Below are 22,887 nucleotides of genomic sequence, written 5' to 3' on the forward strand. Positions count from 1 at the left end.
TTTTCTTCTGTCACAATTAAGCTTTAGGATCCCAATATCAAAGACAAAAGTGAAGCTGCTATCGTCTCTTACAGCTCTGTGAGCAGCAATTTGCAACGTAAGGTTGGTGTTAATATTGTCTCTATCCCTAAGAGCTGTTCAGTTAACTTTGGAGACTGAAGGTTTTAACTGGAGGACAAAGTGGATTCATACTTTCCTGGCATTCCTTAGGGAAGGGATGGCTTGGTTCTTTGGTTTGGTTATGCTATAAGAAAACCAGAATTCAACGTTTTTCTCTTCTTGCTTTTTATATTAGAAATTCAGGATTTGTTTTCCCTGCTTTTTCCTAGAAGACTTCACAGTAAACAAGAAAACTACTGAGTTTGCGATGATGATAAGATACCATGCAAGTGACACCTGACGGACTGAGATATGAAGTGATTTTTATGTAGGCTCTATAAGGCCCTTTGTTTTCTGGTTGGTTTTACTCTATTTTAATTCAAGTGCATGATTAAGGCCTGAAATAAACATTTTTATTAAATTTCAAGACTCCCTTTGCTTTTGGAGAGAAGGCATGTTTATACCATGGCAGCAGCATGTCCTGGCCTGGCTGTTCTCAAACAGGTCCTGCCAGCCTGCTGTCTAGCACTTTCCTAACCAGAAGGTGTGCTGGTGAGGTCATGCTGGGGTCCTTCCAGGCAGTTTCTCTCAGACACGTAGAGGACTTGACAGCAGCTGCAGACAGATGCCCTGGAACAGCGTCTGTGGTGTATTTCCAGGTCTTGAGCATGGGGGGGCATGTTCAGGAAGGCTGTGGACAGAAGTTGAACATAAATCAGTTTAAGTGATCAGAAACTGGTTTAAACCTGTAATAGAATAGAAGTTCAGTGCACATAAACCAGTTTCAAAATGGCTGAAACTGTTTTAAGATAAGTCTGATATGACATTCAACCAGGTTTAACTGATTTAGGTCAAGCTGGTTTATGAAACTTCTGTCCCCGACTGAACAGTCCCAACTGAGACAAGGTGCTGCTGCTGTACAGACCCCAAGAGAGCTCTTATTCTATGTATGTAGCTCTGTCAGTAAGTCACTTACTATTCCTGATATTTCTAAGATTAGAAAAAAAATTCGGGCAGGCTTTTACATACCATACAGAATGATGAAAGAAAACAACCAAGCACCCATTCACTAATACAGTTTAGAACTAGCAAGTCTCCTCTTTCAAGTCCCTGGGCCTCCATTTGTCTCAGGCTGGACATGCATCATCAGTGACTGCTTCTTCTTGATGAATGTAGAAGCATCCATATTTTCTTTTATCTCATTGCACCATTCTGTATTGCACTCCTCTGCATTCTGCTGGTAGTAGTTGGGAGGAAGTTGAATGACTGACAGCAGCTTTCTTGTAACTGCCCAGTTCAGTACGTGCATTCTGTCAGATAAACGCTTTTATTTTTGCTGACTTCACTCCTGTTTTAGCTTGTGGTCCTGAAAAGAAATTATTCCACAACCCTGGGGCAGTAGCTGTGACAAATCCATGTAAATATTCTTAAAATAATCTCCTTTTGGGAACAGATATACAATATGGAAGAGAAAAAATCTGAATGCTGTTTGGCTGACCCCTTGGTTAACCAACTATTGAGTGGGATGAAGTTATTGTTGCAAGAGTACATGTACACATTCTTTGCTCTGATCAAGAGTTTTAACTTGCATTAAATATTTTTGTTTAGTTTAGTTAGCCCCTGAGCTAGCCTGGGACCTTCCCTTTAAGTTAGTTTGTTCACTCCCAGAGGAATAAGAAACATCACTATCGGCTACCAGATTCCGAATCCAATTCCTTTCTCTGCATTCATCACAAGCAGTAAGATAACACATTAGTGGTTCTAAACCATTACAGTAGTTATTCCTAGTTGTGTGTTGTAGTCATATCTAATTAGTTGCAGCCAAATAAATGAAGCAAATCTGCAGTGTAAAGATTCTAAACCAGCCTAGCAGTCTACTGGCAATACAACATGGAAGACTAATATGCAGGGTCAGTGTCAACTCTTTGCTTGTTGGACCAGTAGGATCAGGGTGACCAACCACAACAGTTTTTTTATCTCTTTTTTTTTTTTACTGATAATTTGCTAACTTTTACTGACAACCAAACATTTTTACTGACATACATACTTTTACTGGCACATATCTTACATAATGTAACTGCAACCCTTCTGCTAGACTCTGAACAAAAGAGCTGGGTTCAGATTTAGGGGTTTAACACCAAACATAGTAAAAATATTTGGTGTTGGTAAAAAAGTTTGCAAATAATCAGTAAAAAAAAGTTTGACTTTAGAAACCCTGCTTGACTGCAACAATGATTCTATACCATGCTCCCCCATCCTCCAGAGGTCCATACTTACTCCCAGACTTTGAAACCCCCTGCCCACACCCTCTACTATGCTACTCACCCAGCCTACCCTCCAGTTTTCCTCCTGTTGGTCCCACTCCCCTGTCCCTGCACAGAGCTCCAGTGAAGGACCACTGGTTGCCTACCTGTGAGATTAGTGGTATTACAGGCAAAAAGGATGCAGCAGCACGGTTTGGGAGGGGGGCAGGGAGCTAGAGAGAGCTACAGACAGTCCTATAAGCTACAAAGCCCTAAAAAGAGCTCCCTTCAGAGTACTGCACTCTTGGATGGACAGGTGGTGGTATTGTGCTCTGTCTGTACTTCAAAAGTGTGTCCAGCTTTTTTCCAACTATTGAGCTTGATTGACGCTCTAGTAGCTTTCTGTTTTTACAGATGGTAGTACAAACTATTTCACTAATCCACTGTAGTTTTAAGTGACTAAACCAAAGTAAGCTAATTTGCATCTAATTAGGTCCCAGGTGGGTATAACTGCCCAAAATGCATTTGAACTCATGGAGATAAGCATTAATAGACTCATCCTTCTAACAGAGATATTGAAGTACCATGTTTTTAAGAGGCTTGTTGAAGTTCACAGTGGGCAGAGCTACAAACAGGAATAGAGTACTGTAATAATGATGAAGTCTGTACTGCAATCAATAGATCAAAGTGCATCATTACATTATAGACAGTGCCAGTCTCTCCAGAGTTAAGACTGCAGTGTCTTCTATTATTTTCTCATAAAGACTGTTTTCATGCTTCCCTCTAGAAGCAAATCTATTTAAATTTCAAAGCTCATTTAATTTTCCAAATGTTGAGGTTAATAATTCTCATGTTGAAGTACACATTTTCCTGAACATTTGGAAGCAACTGAACAAACACTATTTCAGTGAATTGACTTTTAAAATAGATTTTAGTAATTTTTATGCAGTATATGATAGTTCTTTATCTTCTTACACATTGCAGATGGTGTCACATTTGTAACTCATTATTCACCTGATCATTAGTTACCATTCTAATCTTATGTATAAACCTATTTTCAACCAGATAAATCTCATTAACTGAGCATTTTGGTCGGTGAATATTTTCTCCATGAATATGTAATCCTCAAGTCTTATACTGTAGCATTTTTTTCTAAGTCAGTAGAAAGGTATGTCCATAGAAATGAGAGATGATGATGTCTGAATCATCTGTGTTTGTGCTAGTAGCAGCCACGAACGAGGAGAGGACTTCTGTGGCAGTTATTAAGTATGCTCAGCAGATTTTCTTGAAGCACACGACCTAGTGAAGTAAGGTATATACATTTTTATCTGATCTGGTTGGGTCTGTGGTAATACAGTAACACTGCTCTGCTACATGAGGAGTTTATAGAAATCAAAAAAATGGTTATTGTATAAACTGATGTCTCAGATTTCCTATCTAACCATATACAACATGAGACCAAGTCATTATTAAGAAAGGGCTTGAATATGGCTAACTAAAAAGAACTGAATATAGCTAACTAAAACTACACTGTTTTCACTAAGATGACAAAAATGTTTGTCTTTGGACAGAGACATTGCCCCTTCAGACACCAAAGAAACTATTGCACACTAAATTGTTTCTGCAAAAGATCAGAAGGGGAAAAATGTTTCTAAATGTACACTAAAGTATGCAACTGTAATTGTTATGCTAAACCTTTCCACTGTAATGCAAACAACAAACCTGCCTTTCACAACTCTACATGGAATTGGAGCTGCAGAAGTTTGTCAAAGGCGGTATAGGAAGAATGATAGTTAACATTACTTTTTGTTTGAAAAGTTACTTAAATGCATTTCAAATGCTGTTTAAAATGTTTTATTTAATTTAAACAAAAATGTTTGTGTTTACCTAAATTCAGGAGGGTGGAACACAGAAGCCCTAGATTGAACTCAGTGAAATGCTTGCTGACAAATCTTGCAAAGACAGGATTCTGGACCATGCTTCAACAGAGCTAAGTGACGTGCAGGAAAGGGGAATGTAGTAAGAGTTGCAGTTAATATAATCCTATCTTGCTTTACAAATTAACTCCAGCAAACATCAGATGTCAGCGAAGAAAAATGTTTGTACTGAACAGTTCCAGCTCTGTCCTCATGTTTATATTGCTCTCCCTAGATTTTAAAACCAGATGTATCCCTGAAATACATTTCCTTCTACCTGACCCAGATCATGGGACAGTTCTTATTAAAAAAATAAAATAAAAAGGGAAAGAAATTCTAAGATGAAAATCTTAACTTTATTAGTGTCTCTCAGAATAAGGATCAATTAATGTAAAGTCAAAGAAGATTCAGATACCTTTATAGTCAGTAGAGATGTTATCATATTTCCATACCTATTGAAACCTCAAGCTGCATTAATTTTCTGCAGGTTCTTCATGAGCTTGGTGGGTAGACAATGCACATCTTTCATTATTTCTCTGCCTTCCCGGAGAACATCTTTTGGATCCGAGATTGGTAATGTGTGCCATGAACTGATGATGACCTGCTTTTGTGGAGGAGCAAGGAGATCTGTGCATAGAAGGGACTTTCCGTATGTCCTCCCCCACAGATTGGCAGGAGTGCAACACTAACAATCTGGCAAAGCTTTTCTTATTTTCCAGTGCTGCTTATGGGGATGACTATGATTGGGCTGGGCAGTACAGAGCATACCCGCCTGACCCTGACCCTCTCTCCTGCAGGGCTGTTTCGGAGCCAGCACGTGCTAGTGCTGTGTGCATGACGGTAGAGGACTATGTGGCAGGGGTGCAGTGGTGCAGTAGCAGTGGTTGACAGCCCAGTTTTGGGGAGACTAAGCCCCGTTAGCCCCAGCCTTCCACTGCCTATGGTCATCCCTATAATCATTTGTCTTATCTGCCTTTATAAAGCATCCCTTCTGAGCACAATTTCTAGAACAGTACCAGACTGCCAGTATGTGGTATAAAGGGGAGGGGAATTCAGGAAGAGTGGTTGCTCCTCAAGGGAGCAATCCTGGATGCACAGGCAAAGTCTATCCCATCTCAGAGAAAAGGCAGCAAAAGGGCACAGCAGCCCTCTTGGCTCTGCAGGGAACTAGCAGACCATCTGCATCTAAAAAGAAAGACCTACAAGGGATGGAGGACTGGCTCTACCTCCAAGGAGGAATACTCTGCGCTGCTCTGGACCTGCAGGGAGCGAATCAGGAACTGAACTCTAACTAGCTACAAGTATTGAGGAGAAAAAAAAGTCCTTTTTTAGATATGTGAGGAGCCAGAGGAAAAGCAAGGGCAACATTGGACCCCTGCTAAACCAGATGGGAGAACTGACAACTGACACCCAGGAGAAAAGCCAATTGTTAAATGGGTACTTTGCATCAATCTTTCACCAGTCCCAATGGACGCTCCTGCCCATTATGAGATGCTGTTGGCTACAAATGTCCAACTCAGGATCCTTACAATTCTGGTTTATTAGGCGGATTGAAGCACTGTAATAAAGTTAAATCATAAACCTTGGGGCTGGTCCCCCCCCACACACATGTACACACACACACTAGCAAGCTACAAGAGTCAGGTATACCTATCCTACAAGCGCTGGAGTCCGCTGTCGATGGCCAGTCAAGGCTTCTTTCAGCATGGTGTTATCCTCCAGAAGGGGGTTGCCAGCTGGTCCTTCTAGCTGGACAGGTCGGGTGCTGGTCGAGTTGGAGATCAAGAGGGTGCCGCTGACGGTCACTTTTCACTGCTTTTTATCTGTCCTTGGCAGACTTTGGTGACTCCCCAGTTTTCAGGTTTGCCCAATCCAGGGGTTGTTGACCCTCTTGGGACTTTCCCCTCAGTGGCTACTGGATGGCATCTGTTAGCCCCAGGGGTCGTCCACATGTACGTGCAGGTTTGGGAGTCCATTGATGAATTTTGAATAGGGCTCTGGAAGCAGTTGATCTGGAGATATTCATCCCTAAAGTTGGTCCCCGGTGTTGATTAACTACGGCCAGGGCTTCTAGCCCTTGATCAGTGACGTTTAGAGATGTCCTGGTTGCTACATTGTCTTCTATTGATTTCTTCCCTTGGTTGATCTGCAGTTTCCTTAGGTGTTAATTTCTGTCTGCTACTGTGTTACACATTCAATCACTGATTCACTCGCTCTTTCAGGGGCCAGCCTGATACAGGGAAGCGGCAGTTTGACTCCTGCCCTTGTTAGCATTGTTACTAAACACATTTACAGTTGAAAGGTGAGGAGTATAAAATATAAGCTACAAATGCCATGGCACACAAATAGATAAAAATACCAAAATACAAGGGGAGATATAAAATGTGCACACACAAATTTTAAAACACAATTCCTTATCTTAAAGTGAAAGAAAGAGGAAGGAAGAAAAGGTAGAAGAGGAAAAACATATTCAAAGAGGAGAGAGCAAATGCAGGCAAGAGGAAAAGGGGGCTTTCTGCTACAATGTGAAAGCCCAGGTGAGGGAGATTTCTTACCTTCCATCAATGCTGACCTCATGAAGGAACACCTTGAGAGGCCCTGACAGTTTATATCCCAGGGTACTCAAGGAGATGGCAAGCATCATAGCTCAGCCACTGGCACAGATCTTTGAGAACTCCTGGTGCTCTGGTGAAGTGCCTGAAGATTGGAAGAAGGCCAGTGTGGTGCCTATCTTCAAGAAAGGGAGGAAAGTGGATCCTGCAAACTACAGGCCCATCAGCCTGACCTCTGTCCCAGGGAAGATCTTAGAAAAGATTATCAAAGAGGCCATTCTTAACAGACTGGCCAATGGCAGCATCCTGAGGGATAGCCAGCATGGGTTTGTTGCGGGTAAGTCTTGCTTGACCAATCTCATTTCTTTTCACGACCAGGTGACTTATCACCTGGACAAGGGAGAAGAGATTGATGTTGTATAACTTGACTTTAAAAAAGCCTTCAATCTGGTATCCCATGATCACCTCTTAGCAAAACTGGCTAACTGTGGCCTTGGCCTCACCACAATCCGCTGGCTGGGGAATTGGCTCCATGGTAGGACTCGGAGGGTGGTGGTTGATGGAAGTCAATTCTCGTGGTGCGCTGTGACCAGTGGGGTCCCTCAAGGCTCTGTCTTTGGGCCTATACTATTCAACATCTTCATTAATGATGTGGACATTGGAATCAGAAGCAGACTAGCCAAGTTCGCCAATGACACCAAACTTTGGGGTAAAGCATCTATACCTGGGGACAGGAGGGCAATCTAGGATGACCTTGACAGGCTGAGAAAATGGGCAGATGGGAACCTGATGGTGTTTAACACCAAAAAATGCAAGGTTCTCCACCTTGGGAAGAAAAATCTGCAGCATCCTTATAGGCTCAGCAGTGCTATGCTGGCTAGCACTACAGAAGAAAGGGACTTGAGGGTCATGATTGACCACAAGATGAACACAAATCATCAATGTGATGCTGCAGCTAGCAAAGCCAGCAAAACACTGGCTTGCATCCATAGATGCTTCTCAAGCAAATCCCAGGACGTCATTCTCCAGTTGTACTTGGCCTTGGTGAGGCCGCAGCTGGAGTACTGCATCCAGTTTTGGGTTCCACAATTCAAAAAGGATGTGGAGAAGCTTGAGAGAGTGCAGAGGAGAGCCACGCACATGATCAGAGGTCAGGAAAACCTTATGATGAAAGGCTGAGAGCTATGGGGCTATTCAGCCTGGAAAAACGAGTATCGGGGTGATCTGGTGGCTACCTATAAGTTTATCAGGGGTACTCACCAGGATCTGGGGGAACATCTGTTCACCAGAGCACTCCAAGGGATGACAAGATCGAATGTCACAAACGTCACAAACTCTTCCATGGCCATTTCAGGCTGGACATAAGGAAGAACTTCTTTACTGTCCGAGCCCCCAAGGTTTGGAATAGACTGCTGCCGGAGGTGGTTCAAACACCTACTTTGAACACCTTCAAGAGACATTTGCATGTTTATCTTGCTGGGATCCTATGACCCCTGCTGACTTCCTGCCCCTGGGGCAGGGGGCTGGACTCTATGATCTTCTGAGGTCCCTTCCAGCCCTAATGTCTATGAAATCTATGAAAATGGACAATCTTCATATTAAATCATGAACAACTACCATTACCATTATTTAAAAGGTACATGTACATACTATCCCTCCTTGAATAAGACCCAGTGATATTTTTATATGTTTTAAACAAACCATGTTTTCCATAAACAATGCTCTCTGTAATGGGAGGCCTCCAAGGAAACAATGCATGAGTCATCTCCATGGCACATACAAAGGAGGCACCTCCCTTGGAACAAAGTCATGTATATGGATCTAAAATATCTAAATAATAAAACAGTGTTATACTGCTGATGTGGTTGGCCAGTGGTCTAAAAAATAGATTTATTCTTTATATTACAAAACTATTGCTGATGTATTTTTGATGTTGAAGGTGAGGCTGACAACAAAACTACAGAACTGAGATTCAAATACAGATTGAAAGACAAGTTTTTGTAGATTTTCCTACTAGAAAAATCATTGAGGCATTAGCTTGTGACCTATCACATCAAGTATTACTCTTGTTTTCTGTCCAGGATGTCCTGCTTTAGTGCCTGTACATAAGGATGCAGTTTTTTGGGAGGGTAATTCTAGCTGGGAGCATCCAAATAGAAAATCATTCAGTGTGGTTTTGAGTAGGTAGGATGTATGGAATTTCAGCTATTGCCTTATATCTTCTTTTTTAACCTATGTCCTTTATTTGTATAATGAGTATGAAATTCATGTTCTCCTACTCAAGTCAGGTTAAATAGGCTTAATGCAAAAAACTCAGGGAGTAAGAGACGATGGAATTCTCATCTCCAAATCTCTGAGCAGGTTTTGTGGCTGCAGTGATGCTCTGCTACTGCTTACCTGGGACCTAACAAATCACAACTTCTTGTTGCATTCCTAACGTAGTGTGCCCACCTGGCCTCGAACATCCTGTCCCGGGTGGCTTTGGTACGGATATACGATGGTGTCCGCCTTGTTACCCTGGGTGGCCCTTTGAGTAGATGTTCGCTCCCGATGTGGTACTCCCCAATCTCGCCTGCCACAACTTTGAATCGTAATACAGTGGGGTGTGGTACCATTCGGATTCCCTCGAGGGCGAAATATCTCTCTGGCGGTCTTCTACCAGGCTCCACCTCTCCTCTACCTCGCCCTTATACCCAGCCTTGGTGGGTCACTGCTGTTCTTATGGCCAGCTCCCAAACGCCAGGCCCCTGGTTCCTCCCTGGTTATCATGCCCGCTGATTTTCCTTAATGCTAATCCCAATCCTGAGGCTCACACACCAATTGGGCCCCCCCCCCCCACCCCCAATGCCCTGATACTCAACCCCTCCAAAAGTGGGAAATGCAAACTGGATCACAAAAAAACCCAAAACAAAAGAGCCTTCCTGAAACCCCCTGAGGAACCCCGCCGTACCCCTGTCCGGCCCTCAAGGCCAAATCACACACAACCCACTCCCCTTGACTTTTATGGGGCTATCCTAGGCTCTCCACATGGTCATGGGATCCTGTGGCCTTCCGCAGACTTCCTCTCCCTCGCCGCTCTGGCTTCTATATGCTCGGACCCCCTGAAGCCCTCCGGTGAACCCAAGTCCACCAGTTACCTGCGATATTGACGATACGCCGCCATGGTCTGTGCCCCGGAGCATTTTGGGCTGCCCTGGCCTCCCGTATTCTGCTAGGTGCGTCTCTCCAGCCACCCTGGGGCCCTCCACCGTCCCTCCTGGTCGGGTGCTGGGTAGTGGGTCAGCACCTCCCCCTCCTCCACGGTGGCTGCTGGAATCAGAGTCCCTCTGGGCTCTTCCGTCCTGTTTTTCTGGTCTTTGAACGGGAGCCCCTGCTCCTCGTTCGGTGTTGTCTTCACCGCAGCTGGCAGCCTCTGGCTCGCAGTGAGTGCAGCTGGATCCTTCTCCGCTGGGGACCACCACTTCCGGCCCCATTCGCTCCATTAGGAGCTTGAGGGAGACCCCTCCTGCTGGGGCTTCTCCTGGCGTCTGTCCCCCCACCTCTTTGCTGGTGGCCCGCTTTATTTCCACCGACCGGTGATCGCTGCTGACGTCACTGGCTGGCCGCAGCTGTATGAAGGCATGGCTGATGATTCGCATGGGCTTCTCCCAGTGTCCCAGCTTCGCTGCGGGTCCCGCTGCAGGTGAGTGTTCCCTTTTAGTTTTGCTTTTTCCTCCCTGATCTTCCCTGGATTCCTGTTCCTGGGGTTCCCCCCTTGCCCTTTGGGGCCCTCTCTTTTGTTTCTCCCTATGACACATAGGGTTTTGGATATCATACCAACATAAAGACAGAGTGAGCACATTGGGTGACTTCTGCACAATCCACTTCATAGGCGATGCGTGCCTCCCGAGGCTGAGGGGGCACAGTGACTGCCCGCAGGTAGCAGCGGCAGTGTTGGTGGTGAGGGCATGGTGGTGGCAAGTGGGGACTGCCTGCAGGCGGCCACACTGGTCTGGGTGGCGACAGCAGGCTGAGTGGGGACCATCAGTGGCCACAGTGGTCCTCCGTGGCACTTCTGGGGGGAAGGGGGGTACCAGTTCTCCACCTGCCCTCCCGGCCTGTCACCTAAGCTGAGAGCACTTGCTCTCAGGGGGCACATGTGCACCCCTACATGTTGCCTATGATCCATTTAATAATTCACTGGAGCTCAAGTTTTGCCCAGGACCTTGTAAAGGTTCTCTGCTTCTGCGTGAATTTCATCTTGGACGTAGAAATACAATGGAGCTGTAGAACTGGAGAATACTGTATGAGCTGCACAGAGTAATTTGTACTCATATCAAAGTTGTGTCATGGATAGTCTTGTCAGACAGTATCTAGTATCCACTTTTTCTAGAATCCCAGGATAAGTTTGACTTTGTGTTTGTAGCTAGAATCATTTTACCTGATGAGATGGAACTTTAGGTATCTGCACAGTTGGCATATGTAAAGTCTCTTGCTTTATTTTAGTCTTAGTAATTTAATTGGAAAGCCTTTTTAGTTTCTCCTGCAGGGGCATCATATAAAGATATTCTGCATGAATATATATTCCCACCAAGGCTCCTAGTAAATTTTAACGCACAATGGAAGACTCCAGGGCTAAGTACAGACAGTCAAAAGCCCAAGGCTGATTTGATTCAATCTTTCCAGGTTAGTCTGAGCTGCAAAGATTGAACCAATAATCAAATGAACAGACATTCACTAGTGATTCAGGAAATGTGGCTCAAGCCAGAAGCTGGGGAGCATTAAAGCACAGCTCTCTGGCACATAGCCAGCATGAGCTGTGTGTTTGTTTCCTCTTCCAGCTGCCCATGAGATCTCTGGGATTTACATTCCACAGTCACAACAGCAGGACTCTGAAGGGTTGCTCATCAAGTCCTTTTCCTGCTTCTAGGTGTTTCTTGGATTTGTGGTCCACAGTTGCAGTCAGCACTAAGTAAGCTAGCAGGGCAGGGCAACTCTGCACTCAGGGGAAGGCGAGTTTAACACCATTCCAGCCCAGCCCAGCCCAGGGCTGAAAAGCTTGCTGGGAGACTGATTTAACTTGAATCAGGAAGGGATCTAGGACAGCAGTTTCATAAACTGATTTGATCTAAATCAGTTAAGTCTGATACTACATTCAACCAGGTTTATCTTAAACCAGTTTCAGCCATTTTTAAACTGGTTTGTGTGCACTGAACTTGTTCTGGTACAGGTTTAAACTAATTTCTGATCACTTAAACTGGTTTATGTGCAACTTCTGTCCCTAGCCCTATAGTCTTGATAAAACTACGACAGTGTCAAGAAGAACCTGAGGGGCATGGTGAATCACAGACAATGAATCAGCCATTCATGCAGTCACCAAAGGAAGAAAAAAAAATCCAGTTTTGGTTTGTATTAACAGGAATATTATATGTGAGACATGGAAGGTGATAGTGCCACTCTATTTGGTGCTTGTTAAGCCTCAGCTGGATTATCAAGTGCAATTCTGGACTCTACATTTTAGGAAGGATGTAAAGTAACTGGAGAGGATCCAGAGGCAACTGACAAATACAGACACGGGAATTAACTAGTTAAAAAGTTAAAGAAATGGCTAACTTTTACCTTTAACTAGTTAAAAAAGGGTTATGCTTTAAAAAAAAGTTAAAGTTAAAAGTTTTTAAAAAATTGAAATCTGGCTTTCCCAGCATTTTTCCTGACAGCCACTCTCTAGGACTTGCATGGAATAATATTTCTTTATTGAAACTAGGACTTTTTGTTTGAGAGACAGAGAGAGTAGTGTGCCTTCCTATGAGATATGGTCTCTTAAGAACTACAAGCCCCAGAGTTCCCTTAGTTCATGCTGGCATTTTCTGTGCATTTGCAGAAGTCAACAGGGTAGCCAGTTGGCTGCAGGAGAGGAAACAAACACAACCAAACAGAGACACTGATCCCAGTAAGAGTGGGAGCAAGTAGCGAGGGTGAAGCAGATGATGACTTTTTAAATGTTAATGAAGATCAGAACCAGCAGCCTAGGATCCAAGAAATTGAGCATTACTTCTCATCTGTGAGAAACTTATCTGAGATGTCATCTACTATGAAAAAAGCTATTCATCTTGTCCTGGGAGCCGGGCCAGCCAGGCCAGAAGTCGGGGTTTGTTAATCAAAAGCGGGATCGGTTGGGCAGGCATGTGGATGGAGAGGCTGAGACAGCGTATTGGTTTCAAAACAAGAAGTTTTTACTTACGCCTTTTGGTGATACAGGCGCAGGTGAGGCGCACTTGGTTAGTTACAATAACGTAGCAGGTAACACGTCAACCGCATCAGGTGACCGATGACCAGTAACAAGTAACTAGTAACGCAGCGCAACGAGTCGAGCATGCAACAGGAATGGGGTACGTCGGGTAATTCGGCAATGGGGAGATGTTGGGGGATGGCCAGTCCACCAGCGAGCCCCTGAGGTGATCCCTGAGTGTGCTCAGAGAGCTCCTAGGCGTTGTCAGGGCACTCCGCCTTGGGCGGAAACTGCTTAACCCTTTATATGGCTAGCGAACCAATAGCTAACCATCTTTTCGGACTAATTTGCATCCAGCCAATAAAATTGTACAAATTTACATAATGGGACGGAACCTTTCCTTACTATCATGGAAACTTAACATAAAATACTAGCTTCTAGAATCTTCTACTCACATACTCGGATATATAAGATAGGGTATGCCCATATAAGGTGGCCATGACAAAACAGAAAAAAAACGGGGGGTAAAACTGCCCGCTTGGCCCATTGTGGCAGGAGCATTTAACTCCGTTGGGGACTTATTTATGACACATCTGTTATAACACAAGCATTCCCCCATCTGCCCATGTAGAGTAATTGTTCAGTAGTGGGGGCTTAGTTTTGCAAGACAGAAGAAGAAAAGTGTCAGATTTAAATTTTGAAATGCAGCTTTTATATGTTTAAACAGCTTCTGCTATGCAACTGAACATTCTTTTTCTTATTTAAACTGATTTTCTCATTTCAGTCTAATTTTGATTTTGAGATGCTCATTATTTCTAATTCAGATGTATTTCATACCCTTTTGAGCAATAAAAATTGTAGCAACAGAGGTTTCATTTGTCACCTGGCTATGAATATCTCCTTTGTTATTCTAGTATACCTATATGATGCATTGACTTTTATGAAAGGGTTATGACATGGAGAGGGTGAGAAGGATCTAACATTACATAGGTATTGGTAAATTGTTATTCTGAAAACTGTATGACAAGTATAACATTGTTTTCAGATAAAGCAAGGTGAGTTCCAAGTAAATTAGTGTGCTTCTGTGGGCTTATGGAAAAGAAACCCACTCACTGCATTTGAAAATGAAAAATGATACTAAGAGGCAATTCACCGTGTTTCACACATTTCTCGCAAATCAACTTAACTTTAACTAGTTACTCTCTTTTTAACTTACCTTTTAACTAGTTAAAAGTTAAATATTTCCACTTAACTCAAGGTATGTTAAAAGTTAGCAGCCTTTAAAATTAACTAGTTACATTTTTCATAAACTTTTCCCATGACTGGACAAATATGAGAAAGGGGTTAGAGTGCAAGTTGTATGAGGAAAGGTTGAGAGGACTAGGCACGAACATTGCACGCCTCCCGAGGCTGGGGGGGCATAGCAACCATCCACAGGTGGTGGTGGCAGGGGCATGGCAGTGGCAAGCTGGGAGCTTCTGCAGGCAGCCGTGGCAGCGTTGGTGGTGAAGGGGGGCATGTGGCGAGCACAATCAGCAACCACTCACAGGCGCCGCCAGCAGCAGCCAATCTCGGGGGGGGTGCACTCATGTGCACCCCCTACACATTGCCAGTGGAACTAGGCAGGTTTAGTTTTGAGAAAAGTAGATTAAGGTGGACCATAATAGCAGTTTTCAAATATCTGAAAGCCTCCCATAAACAAGTGGAGCCATTTTGAAAATCCTTTGATAAAAATGACAACCCCCACCCCCCAAACCTGGTCTTCTCACCAACTGGTCGGAGTCCCGTGGCCTTCAGAAAACAACATGAAACTGCTTTAAAAGTACTAAGCCCAGGGACAGACCAGCAGGACTTTAGAGAAATCTGCACTCTGAGTTGCTAGTAAGGAAACAATGCTATTGTATTTTTAGCATGATTGATATTGCATTCTATACAGCATGCAGAAGTAATACCAATGGTACATAAAAGGTCATATTTTGCTCTCATATCCGATGCAAATCTAGAATACTTCTGTTGCAGTCTATGAAATTATCTGGATTGACACTAATGTAATTGAGACCATTATTTGGGTAATTTTTATTTTGAAAGAAACAGTCTTTAAAGCTTTCCAACATCCACGTTAAATATTTTTGCATAGCAGCTAACTTCTCTGGGAAGTTATTCTGACATGTCCACAGCAATGTCTTTGGCAACAACATTTTCTTTCTTTCATCTCTTTGTCAATTTATCAGCAGATATGCCTGCAGAGGAAAAAATATTTTTTCTTCTTGGATGATCTTAGATACAAGCAAATTCATAGTGAACTTTGCAAATATGCAAGGGCCAGACAGTACCTGTTGAGTATTGTCCTGCACAGGGGACACATGGAGCTGCTTCATTTGAGCTTTACCTCCTGGAACAGTTTTATATGCAGAGAGCACATACATGTTTATGCCCTGACCTGTGACAGGGTACTCTGTGTGTGTACCCTTCCACTGATATGGAAAAATGTGTGGTCATGGAAAACACACAGGCTTCAGGAAACAGTATAGATGGTTCTTCCTTGAGAGTAAACAAAGATATTGTTTACAGTTTGTGCAAGTTTGTAAGAGGCGGCATGATGAAACAGAAAACAAAGGTCTTTAGCTCTTGTGATAAATAAAGATGTATTAAAAAAAAATCAGGGCTCTTAGACCCGAGGCCAAATTCATGTTGTAAACAAACGCAATTCCATTGACATCAACAGGGCTGTAACTACTTGCATAAGATATTAATTTTGCTCCTGGTTTTTTGGCCAAATTTCAAGGGAGTGATTACATTCTGCTGGTCTAAAATTTCTCTGAGGTTTTATTTAGATGGGTATGCTTCTCTCCCCATCTTAAAATGCTGCGTAGCATAGCTGTGTACTGTCAAGCAGTTGTGTTATTTCAGTGGTATGTAAATGATTCCCTTATATGTTAAACTTAGGAAGCAGTTTAGAATATGTCTTGGGAAAAATGACTAGAGCATTGGAATATAAGATTGCAAAATGATGGGACTCAGAGACAGGATCTATGAGAAATGTAATAGCCTTAAATAGGAATGGTCCCTGCAAGGGCTTAAAGGAAGCTGCTTACAGTGATCTTGCAGAGAGCAGAAAAAACTCTGGCTCTGATCAGATACTTAAAGTTAAGCATGTGCATAAGTGTGCACCACCTTGCTGTACTGAGCTCAGTAATGGACTCATGTTCCTTGCATGCTAGGGAGTCTACTTGTTTCTATTGGCCAGAGGGGAACTGGACAGCATAAAGAAGGGAAGGGATGAGGCTGAAGCCATCTGTACTGGCTTGGAGAAGGGTTTCAATGTGTTGGAAAAGCAGTAGAACAAATTGTTCACCCTTCACATAAGAAGAGAGGTTGTGGCTATGTGAGATAAAGTATCTGTGTACCTACTGTTCAAGGCTTCTGTATAAAAGCCACATTCTAGCTCTTAGGGTTAAGACAGTAGATATCTAAGGAGTTTGCATATTCTTTGTTGATATGATAATTAGATACCATATATAGTTAAAGATAAATGGCCAAAACAATTGTTCCTTTCATTTACCATCAGATTAATGCACTGATATTTATGCATATTTGATGTGCTTGTAATGTCTTTATAAACTAAACCATGGAGCTCAAAACCCAGTAATCCTGATGGTCTGAAGCAAGTAAATTGAAATCAAAGAGACCTAGCAGGATTTTAACTGTTCTAATCCTCAGTTAGATTATAGGGTGAAGAAGCATTTAAGGATTATGATGACTGATTTTCTAGATAAGCATAATACAGCATAAAAGAAGAAAGCACATTAAAAATGTTCCTCTTCATATGGTCAGTCACACACAGTCTGTTCTTTTATCTAAGGCAGTGGTTCTCAATCTTTTTTGTACCAGGACCCTTTTCTAAACATCAATGGCCAGTCCAGACAGTAAATAGTTTAAGTAGAAAAAAGCCCTCTGGCCCTGCTGTTGCCCCTCACTCCCAACCCACAGCCCCCCACCACCCAGCCCTGCTGGTGCCCCTCACCCATGACACACTGTCCCCTGCCCCCAGGCCCCAACCCCCATGGGGCATGGGGCAGGGGTGGGTGTGTGGGGCAAGTGAAGTTAGCATGCCCCCTCCCCCCAGTCTGTTATTCCTTGCACTGCTGGTGGTGCAGCTGGTGCAGGGGTCCCAGCAGCAGTAGCGGCAGCGATGAGTCTCACTGTTTCCACTCTCCTGTGCCAGGTCCTGCCTGATGATGAACCACAGATGCTGCTCCTGCCCATGCAAGTCCAGCCAGACTACAGCCCTGTGCCAGCTGTGGGTGCTGGGGGAAGTGCTCCCATTTCTTTCCTGATGTGTTGTCTGTGCCCTCCTCCCTGATGCATCATCTGAGCCCCACTATCTGTTCCATAGACTTACCTATGGGGAGTTTTGGGAGCTGCTCTCCATGCTGCCTGGCTGCCACCTGCATGTATGATAATCACCCTCCTCCCACTGCTCCCAGCCCCTTGCAGGCTGGAACTCTACCAGCCTGTAAAAGGAAACCCCCAGTTGCCTGTAGCAGGGTGTTGGGATGTTCCTGGTCCTTTAAGGGAGCAAGCAGGCTGAGAGGCTGCTTGCAGGTGGCAAAGGTGGGTAATTAAGGACTCACCTGACTGGCAGCTATATAAGCCCAAAGCCAGAACAACCTAGACAATCCAGTCCTAGGAACCATGAAGTGAAGAACTTGTACCAGTAGAGTTGCTGAATGCTGAAAGAGCCACTCTGCAACACAGGGAATAAGGGAAGGTATCTGGGGCAGGGAGGGGCTTGGTTATATGGGCAGGTGGCCCTCGTTTATGTTAAGTCTAGAGAGGGCTTGAATGCCTGCAGAGGGAAGGTGCTTGTTATTAAGTTGTACTAGCAGTTTAGCCTGGAGCCCTGTAAGGGCAGGCAAGGCTTACTTAAAGGTCTAGCATCCCAGGAGAGGGTAAGAGTGGGACCCAGCAGTGGGTGCAAGGGTCTAGAGAGTAGGGATCCATGAGCCTTAGTCTCATAAAGGGCTGGGATTGTGAGACCCAAGGAGGTCCTAAGGCAAGGAGAGCTCCTGAGTGTGGGACCAGGAGGTTCAGAAGTTGAGGGTTGATTGACAATCAGATCAGTGGGTTCACAGGTGTAGTGACAAAGCAAGAGCTGGATGAGGGTCCATGAGTCTGGAGAGAGGGGCTGCGAGCTAGACCAGGGGCCTGGGAGATCAGAGACAGGGGCTGAATATGAGACCAAGGGTCTGGAGCCCAGAGAGAGAGGGGCTGTGCATGGAACCAAGGGTCCAGAAATCCAGAGGGGGCCAAACATGGGACCAGGATGCCCGAAAGCTCAGAAGAAAGGTTGAGTGAGGGGTCTGAGGGTCCAAGGGCCCAAGGGAGACTGAGTGTGAATATAACATGCTTGGGGAACACCTGTGAAGCTTGGGGTGTAGTGTAGGGGAAAAATGGAGCCACACAATTTGCCCTTAAGGCTATAGGTGCCTTACAAGGGCATAGTTGGACCAAGAGGAACCTATCAGGCCTGAGGGCTAGATTGAGACAAGCGGGGTCCAGGAGAGACATGGTGTGGGAAATGTTGGCATTAAGGCCTCTGGGCAGCCTCCTTTACTCAACTTTCAAAAGAACAGGACTTGGTGAGGGAGCAATCTAGGGAGAGCGACATTAGAGTTGGAGCAGGGCAGGAGCCACATGACCACTAGGAGGCATCACAGATGTGGCTGTGAGCCCGCTACATTTCCCATGGTTTTTCTCCTTTAAGGGAGAAAAACGCATGTTTTTTTCATGGCAAATCGAAAACCTAGATCCCTGTTTATTAGTAGGCACAGCGTTAACATATGGTGAAGCACAAGCAGCATGCATTTAAAAAAAATAGATGCAAAATATGATCCACTTTTAAAGTTTGTTCATGACCCTTTCATATATTCTTGCGACCCACTTTGGGTCACGACCCATAGGTTGAGAAATGCTGATCTAAGGGATGTGGACCATAATGCTTTGCGATTATATTAGGAATGGGGGATAACCATGACAAGAATTAATTTTATGTTATGTATGAGTGCCAAACTGTAAATGACTGGGCCAGTGAGGGGAAGTTATCGTGTATGGATATTAGATTATAAGAATTTCCTGTATTGATCTAACTTGCTTTGGGGAAAAAAGAAACAGGAAACATGCACTTTACTTTCCAGATGAGAACCCAAGCACACATTTAAAAGACACCGTGCAAAGCTATCAGCTGCAAGGACGTTACATGTAGTTTCCAAGAAAGATGCAAACTTCAGGCTGCATCTTGGAGATTAAGAGGTTGCCAAACACCTAAAAACATCTGAGAGAGTGGGTGGGGGAGATGCGTTAAGAGATGAGCACGGAGAGAGAGATTCTATAGGTAAAATAGTATATTTATAATAATTTATCTACTGGTAAATAAATTGCCTATACTCTACTATAGATACTTCCTACGTCTCTGGGCTTGGCTAGTTGCCAAATGGGGCTTAAAAGGATTTTTTCCCCTCCTGCTTCTATATGCTTCTTTTTTTGCCTTCCTCAGGAGTATTGTATATTGGCTGCAGGCAGGGCTAGGGATTTTGACTGTGGTCTGCCAGTGCTGCTGCTGCGGCTTAAACCTGGATAGAGGGTCTTGCCACTTTTCTCTCAGGGTCAGAGCGACTGCCATGCTTGGGATCCAGAGAATTTTACCCCATGGTCAGGCTGGGGTGGGGGTTTGCCTTCTGTCACTTATGTCTTGTGTAGCGTAATTGCATGGTGTGAATTGGAAAGGTAATATGAATGTGTAACAGAAGGGGAGACACGGTTCTTTGGGTAAATCCGATATCTTTTATTTGACCAACTCAAATAGTTGGGGGAAAAAAATTCTTCTCTGCAAGCTTTTGGGTACAAACACCCTTCTCGAAGCTGAGGAAGTCTGTGCTCTTCCTGGATGGAATAGAATCGAGACCAGAGAACGGCGTCTGTTCCGTCCCATCCAGGAAGAACACAGACCATTGCAGACTTCCTCAGCCTGAAGAAGGGTGTTTGTACCCAAAAGCTTGCAGAGAATTCCCCCCTCTCCCAATTATTTGAGTTGGTCTAATAAAAGATATCGGATTTACTCGAAGACCCTTGTGTGCCTATGTCCTTAGACCAACACCTATACCCACAACAGACGGGGAAGCAACCTTACGGAGTCCTGCTGCTGTAAATCTGGACTACAAATCCCAGAGGCCTCTGGAAGCAGGAAGAAGAAGTAGTGCAAGGCGATGAGCAACGGAGGGCCGCTGGCTGTGATTGTGCACTACGAGTCCCAGAGGCCTCTGAGCTGAGAGAGGAAGTGAGCGGACGGTTCCGATCTGGCTCGGTGCCTGGGAGCAGGGGAGAGCGGGGAGAGGGGAAGCGAGGCAGCGGCACAGCCGAGCCGAGCCCAGGCTGGATGCGTGTGATCCCCGACTTGGAGACCTGTGCAGAGTGACTCTGGACTGACGGCTGGTTCCCGGGCACACCTCCAGAGGTGGGAGAGGGAACTTTTATGTGCTGAATGTGTGCGTTGTAGTGGCACTGACTGCTACCTGTTACTTACCCTCTGCCTGCACGCTGTTATACTGTGAGTGTCTTTTTACCTGTATTTGTTTCTCTCTTCTGGCCCGTTGGTTTGTGACCCTCGTCCCTAGGACTTTCCATATAGAAGTGAGAGAACCCTTTTTGGCTGTAGTGCTCGTGCTGGACGCCGCACTCATGTCTCTTTTGTAGCATGGGGGGTGGCCTGCTTCCTTGCATCTCTCATGTGGATTTTGATAACCCTTGCAGCAGCAGGACATTGACCACTGTTGTTTACCTGTGGCAGGTTACAGTGTTGTGCCTTGTGGTTGTCAGGGTTGATTCTGTAGTTTGACTAATAGGTTAGACAAGGGATTTGTATGGGATGGCTTGGATAAAGATGATCCTGCGGACGGGGGTGGAACTAGATGACCTCTGAAGGTCCCTTCCAGCCCTGCTTTTCTGTGATTGCGTGGAAATAAAGCCTTCCCAGATTTAGAAAGTGGTAAGCCTTAGAGGAAAAAAAAAAAAAAAAAGATATGAGTACAGTTTATTTAACTGTTTTAAAATATAGTTTCCCTGAAGTACTACTATTTGAAATAAATAACACCATGCTGTTAGGAAGTTGGTCGCTGTTTACTACTGCGTTTGCTACCAGAGAGAACAGCACTTCAGCGTCTGAGCCTGTCACATGAGCGGAGGAAATCGCAACTGATAGTACCGCAGCCAAAGTCTGGCTTGCAAGTGAAGGAATCGTGCCATTTCCATCACAAGGAACAAGTGATGGCTAGAGGCCTGAGGTATGAACAGGAGGGTGCTCAGGGAGTCATAGGAGGTGAGGTGCAGTTTGCGTGATTACTGTGACAGTAACAACCTGTTGGTTTTCCTGCTACTGTAAAATGGCCATGTCTGTCTTTAACTGTTCTCCTCAGTGTTCTTGTTCCCTATTCACTGCTCCTTTTTTGTGCATGTGAATCTCTACAGTGTGGTCTCTAATATATGGCAGACATCCATCTGAACTGTAGTAGTTCCTTGCTGCTCCAGTTTATTAACATCTGTTTGAGAAACTGCTAGCATTTGCTAAAAGTGTCACTTATTTAATTTTGCTTTCAGAAAGGAGGAGTAATGTGACTCTACTTCTGTAGAATACTTTGTAATAGCTTAGGTTAAAAAATATTGAAGTAAGTAGCGCAAAAAAAAAGTTCTAGCATATTGGGATGTATTAAAAGGAGCATTTTGTGCAGATCATGGGAAATCTGTTTTGGTACTGGGGGGAAACCATATTGCAGTGGCAGCAGCAAGTGGGGTCTGAATAAGATTCCTGCACTCCCCACAAACTCCCACTCCTGCAGGATTTGCTCAGGATATAAACCCTACTGCTTACACCAGTGCTTCCTTCATATTCATCTTCCATTTTTGGAAGGTGTCTGGTCTACACACACAGCTGCATTATAGTAGTAGAACCTCTTTTTCTGCAGAAAACTAATGCCACTTCACTGACCAAAAGAAGGCTTGACAAGAAGCTGGGTGTGGACATATCCAGCTTTCTGCTGATTGCTTTGGGCCCTCCAGCAGCTGGTAGCTTCTTGAGCTGTACTCCAGGTCCTGACAGTATATCTGCAGATTGGAGCCATATGAAACACTTGCTTGGCTTCTGCACAGCTGCTGTCCTGTGCTGCTAGAAGTTCTGCAGGCAGCAGAACCAAGTATAGATGGGCTTTCATGTGTTGCCTATGCATGGAATAACTCCAGGGCCTTGTGCACCAAGCCTTACTCTCTGGCAACTGCAATTTCTCCCAATGATTCATCTCAAGTATCTGATATCAGCCACATCCACCTGTTACTCTTCACAAATGGTTGTTTTATGTTGAAGCCTTCTTCTAAGGTTTCCAGTGAGTCTTGCCTCACCTGCCATTTAGACTGGGACCTTCTTCAACAGGGTTTGCTTTATGTCTCTGTTTTGTTCAATGGCAGAATTTAGCCTTGTTATTCCCATGGTTTTCTCCCCTAAAAAAACAAATGCATAAGTTAATTCTGCAGTAATAACCAGGATCTAAATGGACCCTTTCTGCCCTCCCCCAAATTCATGTACGGACAGTTCCTGCAGGTGCAAATTTTCTTTGCCATCATATGCCAGTTGCTTCCAGGACACTAATCCCCCTTCCTCTGAACTCCCCAAAGGCCTTTCTAAGGGTTTGCGTGGTGGACAGAGGATGGACTGGGAACATCATCCCAGTAGTGTAAGCAGGGGTGGGTAGGGGGACACCAGCCCCAGGTGCCAGCTTGGAGGGGGTGCTAGAGCGGCAGCTCCATGGGGATTCTTTGCCATG

The 22,887-nt window shown here is 44.5% G+C and overlaps 1 protein-coding gene and 1 long non-coding RNA gene across 8 annotated transcripts in view; one reads left to right on the forward strand and one right to left on the reverse strand.

The window, feature by feature from the left end:
* Positions 1-490: 490 nt before the first annotated feature.
* On the reverse strand, positions 491-17,775 carry LOC109285774 (uncharacterized). The gene is made up of 2 exons (XR_009462623.1): positions 17,653-17,775; positions 491-790 (listed from the first exon to the last, which is right to left on the reverse strand). It is a non-coding gene; the product is annotated as an uncharacterized LOC109285774 (long non-coding RNA).
* A 2,556-nt stretch (positions 17,776-20,331) lies between these two features.
* Positions 20,332-22,887, forward strand: part of HYCC1 (hyccin PI4KA lipid kinase complex subunit 1) — an 80,590-nt gene continuing 78,034 nt past the window's right edge. For 2 of the 7 annotated variants that reach the window (XM_019498006.2, XM_059728928.1), the window contains exon 1: positions 20,332-20,531. The gene's annotated coding sequence lies outside the window, so the exon portion shown is untranslated. The other 5 variants (XM_006276983.4, XM_059728931.1, XM_019498004.2 and 2 more) reach the window with 3 other exon arrangements.

This window comes from Alligator mississippiensis, chromosome 5 (genome assembly GCF_030867095.1).
Source record: "Alligator mississippiensis isolate rAllMis1 chromosome 5, rAllMis1, whole genome shotgun sequence".
Taxonomy (NCBI): domain Eukaryota; kingdom Metazoa; phylum Chordata; order Crocodylia; family Alligatoridae; genus Alligator; species Alligator mississippiensis.